The 7,896-nt window shown below is 39.5% G+C and overlaps 1 non-coding gene across 1 annotated transcript; it reads left to right on the top strand.

The window, feature by feature from the left end:
- The first annotated feature begins 1,270 nt into the window (after positions 1-1,270).
- On the top strand, positions 1,271-1,344 carry Trnaa-ggc (transfer RNA alanine (anticodon GGC)). Its single transcript has one exon. It is a non-coding gene; the product is annotated as a tRNA-Ala (tRNA).
- Positions 1,345-7,896: the final 6,552 nt, after the last annotated feature.

Raw genomic sequence — 7,896 nt, 5'->3', positions numbered from 1 at the left:
GGTAATGGAAACAGTGGGTAAGGGCATCTGTGGGTAGTGCTAATGATGGAGTTTGTGTGGGCATGTGTGTTATTCTGGCACAATTGGTCTCTGTCTGTATCCTTCCCTCTTAAATTAATGACCTACATATGCATGGAAAATCATTATTCTTTAATTCAACCCTGTACTCCTGGTAGTATGAGACTTACTCCAATCACTCCCTGACCTCAGGGCTTCGCTCTGTTATTTTGATTGAGTTGCTTGAGCTCTTTGGTGGGTTCTATGGTAGCTCTTTGTAGGAACTGTGGAGTGTGGTTGGGATACATATCAAATTCTCACCATGTTTACTAACTTGATAGCCTCTATTCACACTTGGCTGTTTCAATTTGAACTTGAAAAACTGAAGTTAAAGTAAAATTCAGTTGTTCATTTGCATTAGACATATTTCAAATGCTCAATAGCCACATGAGTTTAAGGATCTGTATGAGAGAACAGATTGTGGAACATTTCATCATCAGAGAAATATCTAATGGGCAGTGCTAAACTAGAAGTAGGAGGCAACCCAGAAGTAATTAAACAAAGTTTGAGGAACTTGACAAGACACACAGAAAATACTTTTCTAAGATGGTAGTCAGGAAATGTGCAAGATAAATGAAGGAAGAGAGAGCCAGCAGCCAATGGAACTCAGAATTAAGAAAGCAAAATGTCCCATTGAGCAATATTTCCAACAAACTTCACTCCAACTCAGCTTCTGCCTACCTCCACCCTCTGAAACAGAATTGCAGCCTCTTCCCAGAAACAACAACTTCTTCTTCTCCTCCTCCTCCTCCTCCTCCTCCTCCTCTTCCTCCTCCTCCTCCTCCTCCTCCTCCTCCTTCTTCTTCTTCTTCTTCTTTTTTTAAACCAGGTCCTTGCTGACATTTGTCAGAATTCTTTCTACTCCTTGTCAAATGGCAGGATCACAGTCTCATAAAGGACTTTGTGACTCACAGGGAAACACAAGTTTCCAAGGAAGAATAAAGAAGAAAAGGGAAAATGTGAGTGAATGAGTAATGAAGGAGAGCTGGCCCAACAAGATCTATAGGAATTAACATTCTGTGATACTGGCCCAAGAGTAAAGCATTTACTCATTGGAAAAGAGTCCATTTCCCAGAAGCAAATGCTGGGAGAGAAAAACTTAATGGATAACAAGGAAAGAACAATTAATTCAATAAATGGTTTAGAAAAATTTGTATGCTTGGTGGAAAAAAGTCAATTAAGACCCTTAATCCATATCACACACAAAACTGAACTTGGGATGTGGCTCAATGGTAGAGCATTTGCCTGGCATGCAGGAGGCCCTGGGTTCAATTCCCAGCACCAGGAACTAAAAAAAAAAATTGAAGAAGAATTAAATTGTAAATGTTGAAATCTGACACATTAAAAATAATCATTTGGGTTTTTAAAAACAGGAACATTTAACTGCTATCTAGCTAACCATCCAAGTAGCTAATCAGTGGAAGAAATTATAAAACAAGCTGCAAATATTTGATGACTACCTAGGATCAACAACAGCATTACAAAGACACTGGCCTTCTCCTGTAGTCACAAATGCTTACAAGTGGTCATTTTGTGTCCTTCCACATATATGGCAGCTCATCCACCTCGCGATAGCCACTGCTGACCCTCTATGGTCACAGCCAAGGTAAAGCTCATGTGCCATCTGGGATTTCAGACACTTGCCTGAAATGAAAAGCTTGAAGAGTGAAAAAAAAATACTGTAAAATTGCTTAAGATATATTTTAAAAACTGGAGAACTATATGCCACAAGGATTATAAGCAAATTGTTTCCAGCGGAAAAACAGCCAAAGAGTTACTCATAGTAAAGGAAAAACAGACTAACAAGCCAACAAATTCCTCAAACATCAGTAGGGAAAAGAAGTTTGAATTTTTAAAACATTATGGTGTCATTTTTTTTCTTTTTTTCTTTTTTTGCCTAGTAAATTTGCAATCCATTTTCTTCTTCTTTTTTTCTTAATAAATCCCTGATTTCTGTTAGACTTCTTTGTCGGGGACAATATCATTCACTCCAACTTGGTACTGAATTGCCACAAACTGATTGTCAGTAAGTAATGAAACTTAAAATTATCCATGCAAGTTACTCCTTTTCTAGAACCATTTTTTAAATAAATAATACAGTCATATGTTCAGTGAGGTTTGCTCTATTTATGCAGAACTGTTAACATCAGAAATGTTCAACACTAAGGGAATGACTAAATAATCTTACTATGCTATTAAGATGAAATGATAACTGAAAGTTAGAATTTTTAAGGTATTTTTAATTATGTGGCAATGTAGAATGCAAGACACGTATCTGAGTGGGTAGTCTGCTCACCGGGATATGTGTGTGTGTGTGCACATGTGTGTGTGTGTGTGTACACAAAGAAAAAGCAAGTATAGATTTCCCAACAAGGGGATTGCCTGCTTGCACCCTAACAGTTATGTAGATTGAAGTACACACCCACCTTCAAAAATAACTGAACAGGTTCTTGCAGCTAAGAACAACTAACATACATAATTACTTCCTTTTATTTTTTATACATATTTTCCAAAATATTTTCAAATGACCATTGATTACTTGCACCAATGCTAGAACACAGGACTTTAAAAGAAGTTTCTGTGAGGAAGTGACTGTGGCTTTTCTTGGTCTTATATTCAACTTTCTTTGAAGGGACCAAGAGGTCTCTATAACTGTGTATCTCTGAATGTGGGAAACCACAGAGAAGAAACCTGGAGACATTTGATCTCAGTTGAGACTAACAGAACCTGACTTTATCAGGAGACATCCTGGGGTTCATCGATATGTCTAGTGGAAGACCCAGGGCCCTGAATGGAGTCCTTGAATCTACAGCATGTGTGTGGCTTATTAGGTTATTCTCTAAATTCAACTGAATAATACTTCTAGAAAAATTAGTAAGCAAATTCGCATATGCCACACACACTATGTCCACAACAGACATTGTCCCTCCAAAATTTCTTATGCTGAAATCTCTTATATTAGATTTCTTACATTGAAATCTGAGAATGTGACTATTAGAGACAGTCTTTAAAAAGGTGATTAAAGTAAAATGAGGTTGTTAGAGTGGAACCCCAAACTCTGTACTGATAAGAAGAGGAGATCAGGACAGGGGCATACACAAAGGGAAGAGCAAGAGGACCTAGGGAGAAGATTGTCTCAGGAGCCACCGAATCTGCTGATTCCTTGATATTGGATTCCAGCCTCCAGAACTGTGAGACAATGGGTTTCTGTTGTTTACCTCATTTTGTTATGGCAATTCCAGGAAGTTCATAGATCATGCTTCAAAAGCAACTTGTCATTTAGCACTACTCTGAAAATGGACTCTAACCTGACCACGAATGAAAGGCCTCCATATGCATAAACTTTGTCCTCTTTATTCCTTGTCATCACGATAGATAAGATAACCCTGAAAATCTGATGTGACACTTGACATGGAAATGTGTGCCTTCCCATCTAATTTACATATGGTTAAATATGTGTGATGAGAGCTAAGCATATGTTTTTCATGTGGCAAACAGAAGGACTAGGCACTGAAGTACCATTTCTCATCTCTCTCTCTCTCTCTCTGAGGCCCATTTGAAGTACATAGCAAGGAATTTAGGGACTAGAGCCAGGTTAGGGTGATGTGGTCTGTCCATTGGGCTGATGCACTTTGCTTAGTGACCCATTGAGCAAGTCTCCAAATCTGTCTGAGCTATTACAAAACAAGAGTCTGAGCCTCAAAACTACACAGGCGGATGGGTAATGGATGACCTGCTCACACTCTGGCATAATTTTCAAAATGTTGTGTTCAGAGAAGACAGCAGAGGGCACAAAGCTTTTCCTCAGAAGTACGTAGGACCCTAAATACATTAAAGCTACCAGGAAGTGCCATGCATATCCACAGGGCTGTGACCTAGTTCAGCCTTCCTGTCTACTGAGTTGTGTGTGTTTTTTTATTTTTTATTTTTTCCTAAGCTGGAAGCCCACGGCCTCCAGGGGTGGGCTGCCTTGGAAGGCCAAGCTGGAAGAAATTGGTTGCGACTCATGTGGGCCTCGGCTGAGATTTCCAAGAGTAAATGCGAGTGTCATGAGAAGGCAACGTGGCCCAAGCTCTGGTCATCCAAATATCAGCATCTGCATTTCACTCAGAGCACAATATTAGGAAGCCTGCGGGGTTCCCAGGGCTCTTTTCCTCCTTGAAATCTCCCCTTTGATCAGCAAGTGTGACTCATGGATTCCAGCTCTGACACAAATGCCTTGAATGAATGCAAACTAACAAGAAGCAGAAGACGGCTTTCTTTAAGCATATTCCAGAAAGTTCTGACAAGTTTGGGGAAATTGTGAAGCCATTAAGTCATAATAGCAGAACACAGCTCTGACTGAGCCAGAAAATATGCAAATGAAGAGAAGCAGTGGGCAACAGATTGCTGTGGAACCCAGGATGCAAAACAGACCTCCTGGGAGTGGGTGTCACCCTCATGCTGAGAAAATGTCTGGAGTTTTTCACTAAGAACTTATAGGAGGCTTGGATAGAAACAGCCCCCTGATCTGACCTCCTCAGTGACCGAGAATACAGGTGCCTGAATTCAGATTTGCAATTTCTGAAACCCACAGCTAGACATTCTGAGATGGATGCTGAGATGACAGGCGTAGGGGACATCTCATGCATTGTGGAGAGTGAGATTTTACTCAATCTTGTGCTGACCAGTGATTCTTTCAGGATTTTATGATTGAAGCGTAGTGTGGTTGGTAAAAAGAAAGTACCTCGTGTTATGACATGCTTGTTGCCTAAACCTAAGTCTGTTTTTATTCTTAAAGAGAAAATTATACCATACCTTTTTTTGTTGCTGTTTTTGTTCACGATTTTTTTTTCTTTTTCATTAGTGCATGATAGTTATACTAATGGCAGGATTCATTTGACTTATTCATAAATGCATATAACAAAGTTTTATTTTGATTCCTAATACTTCCTTTTTTCTTTCCCTCCTTTGTCTACCTGACCCCCTTCCTCTACTCTATTGGTCTTCCTTCTATTTATTTATTTTTCTTTTTTAATTGGTGTAACAGTTGTATATAAAATTGGAACTCCTTTAATATGTATTGTTTAATCAAGATCCACTTCCATGAACATCTTATGCTGTAATCAATAATATTTTTTAAGCAACTTGATAAACATACACACAAAACCCATCTTTAGTATATAACAATAATAAATATGAAAGTGCTATGTTCTGGGTATTATTGTACAGTACTAATATAACAACATCACATTTGTGTCCCCCTTACCTGTTCTCACTTCTGGGGAGCATTGGCCCATGTTGTAAGATTGTCAGGCCTCTTGGATGAGCTGGTGGGACTGCGAGTGTACGGAATCCTGAGCCAGGATCACAAAGTGATCTCATATATTTCAGCACTGGGACCAAATCCCCACGCACCTTAAGAAGCACACACAATAGTGACAAACAGGCAGAATTCATCACAAACAGTAAACACCTCCAAATACTGCACTTATAGAAACTGCCATTGCTGCACTTTGGGGGTTCCCCTGACTCACCCCTGCTCTGCCATTCCTCAGATGATCTAGGGAAACTGGCTGCCTTGTCTGTGCCTCATTCCTCATCTCTAATGGGGTGAACAATCATATATCTTGGGGTTTTGAAAGGAATTTGTGAGTCAATATTATGTAAAGGGCTAAAGTGTGCCTAGCATTGAACGAGGCTTCAACTAGCTACTAGAGAAAGAGGCAGAAATAGAATCAAATGCTGCCTAAGCCAAACCATCCCTCTGTGTGGAATATGGGTACAGGAGGCACACTAAAGTATGGGAAAACAGGGAACAGTTGAGCAAACTACACTAGTATTTAAGCTGATGTTTGGGGGAACCAACCAAGTGTCTGGAATGTTCTGTGTCTGGCACAATGCAAGGCGTCAGGAGCATATCTGAGCATTATAATGCTCACCTTACAAGAGTTCCAAGCCAAAGTCAGAAGGACCGGGTTTGTCTTAATGGTGTGACACAAATACTTAGAAATATAGGCAAAGGCTCTAGTAGCCCAGGAAGTCCTGACAGAGGTCACCTATTAAGGAAGTCTTGAAATACAGGTAAAATATCATGGAGGAAAGTAATTTGAAAAGGCTTAAAATCAGAGTTAGAATAATGAATCTAGACAGCACTGGGAATTAAATTACAGAAAGGCCTAAGAAGCATCAACCCCGAAATGGAGGATTAAGTTAAAAAATTCAGTATTGGAAACATAAAGTTTAAAACATTGTACTGAAACGACATGAAAGCATAATTTTTAAATCATCTTTAAAATTGTTTCAAATTCTATTTTTTTCTTTAAATATATTCCTGACACCAGTGTTCTACTTCTCTTTTTGACTAAGAAGAAAAGAATATTTTCAAATGAGAAAATTCAGTCTTCAGTCTTCAATTTGAAATGATCTTGGTACTAGCTCAAAAGAGTACATTAAACTACACAATAGCAGTCACATGTAGATTAAAGTTAGGCATTACAGACTCAAAGTATTGCTATTTTACTATTGCTATCGCTTCAGTGTTAAGGTACTATACATATCTTATACTTCCTTTTCTTTGTAGGATTGTGTTCTGTTCTCACAATCTTCATGTGTTCCAAAGAAACCGTTTCATTTCATCTCTGCAGAATCTGGGAGAAACAAGAAATTCTGTATCATCCTAACAGATTGTTATAAGGATCTAATTTTAACCTCACAGATTACATACTCCCAGTCAATTCATCTTCACCTGATTATTATTTAATACTGCACCATTCACTCATTGTTCCTAGGAGCCTTTGATATATAAAGAGAAAGGAAAGCTCTAAATTTGAAAAAATTCAAGGCTAGTGGTTGTTAATATGTGTGTGTCCTAGCATTTCTGGATTTAAACCATAGCTCTGCCACTTATTAGGATATTTAATTAGATTCACTTTCTTGTCTGCAAAATGGGGATGCTGATAGGTTTTTACTCCCAAGGCCACAGTGAGGATTAAAAACCAACACATAAAAGGCCTTTGCAACCAGACCCTCATATGACATGAAGGCTGAGGTTGGACGTGACTTTTGTGCTAGGGGTGTTAAGAGAAAACAGTGATACTTACTGATGCATATTTTCGTTCAGCAAAAATATAATGAGTGATTACATAGCAGGAGCTGCATTAAAGGTCTGGAACATAAAAAAAGATGAAACTCTTAAGAACTTCATTGTGCACTTAGGTAAAATGACAGGTAAGCACTTCGTTACAATGTATAACGCAAGGCAATTAATAAAGTGTCTTCAAAGTGCTCTCTTTGTAAGAAGAATCCATTTTTAACTCACAGGAATGTAAATTTATGTCCCTGCAAAGAAAAGTGTATTTGATCATGTTCCATCGATCAAATTCAGTACCAGAAACATCCATATGGCACAAAGCAGCAGTCTTTGGGGACTGTAGTAAGCCCTGAAGCAAAGATAAGATGCGGCTGCAGCACCTGCACTGGACCCTGACCTCCCAGCTGGAGGAGAGCGTGGTGTGGCCATCAGGGTCTGTTCAGAATCAGTAGAACTTCTGCATCAGCACCTGGGCTGGAGTGTTCCAGGTCTGCAGGGGACTGTCATGAACCCACACCTGAGGGAGCAGAGCCAGCAAACATGGCATCCTGGGTTCTGCCAATCCACAGCCCACCCACAAGGCCAAGCCCTCCATCAATTGCAAGTGATGTCCTAGATGAGGATTTCATAAGATTGAGAGCTCTACCCTTTTCTTGGTCTGACAATGAGATCAAGACAAGTTGTGGATGGTGCTTCTCTCCAGAACAAGGCCCAAATGATGGGAAGGCAAGGATCAGCAGAGTTTCCCCCATGGGCACCATGGAGAG

This window comes from Marmota flaviventris, chromosome 12 (genome assembly GCF_047511675.1).
Source record: "Marmota flaviventris isolate mMarFla1 chromosome 12, mMarFla1.hap1, whole genome shotgun sequence".
NCBI classification, from domain to species: Eukaryota; Metazoa; Chordata; class Mammalia; order Rodentia; family Sciuridae; genus Marmota; species Marmota flaviventris.
This window is presented reverse-complemented; position numbering and strand designations above follow the sequence as displayed.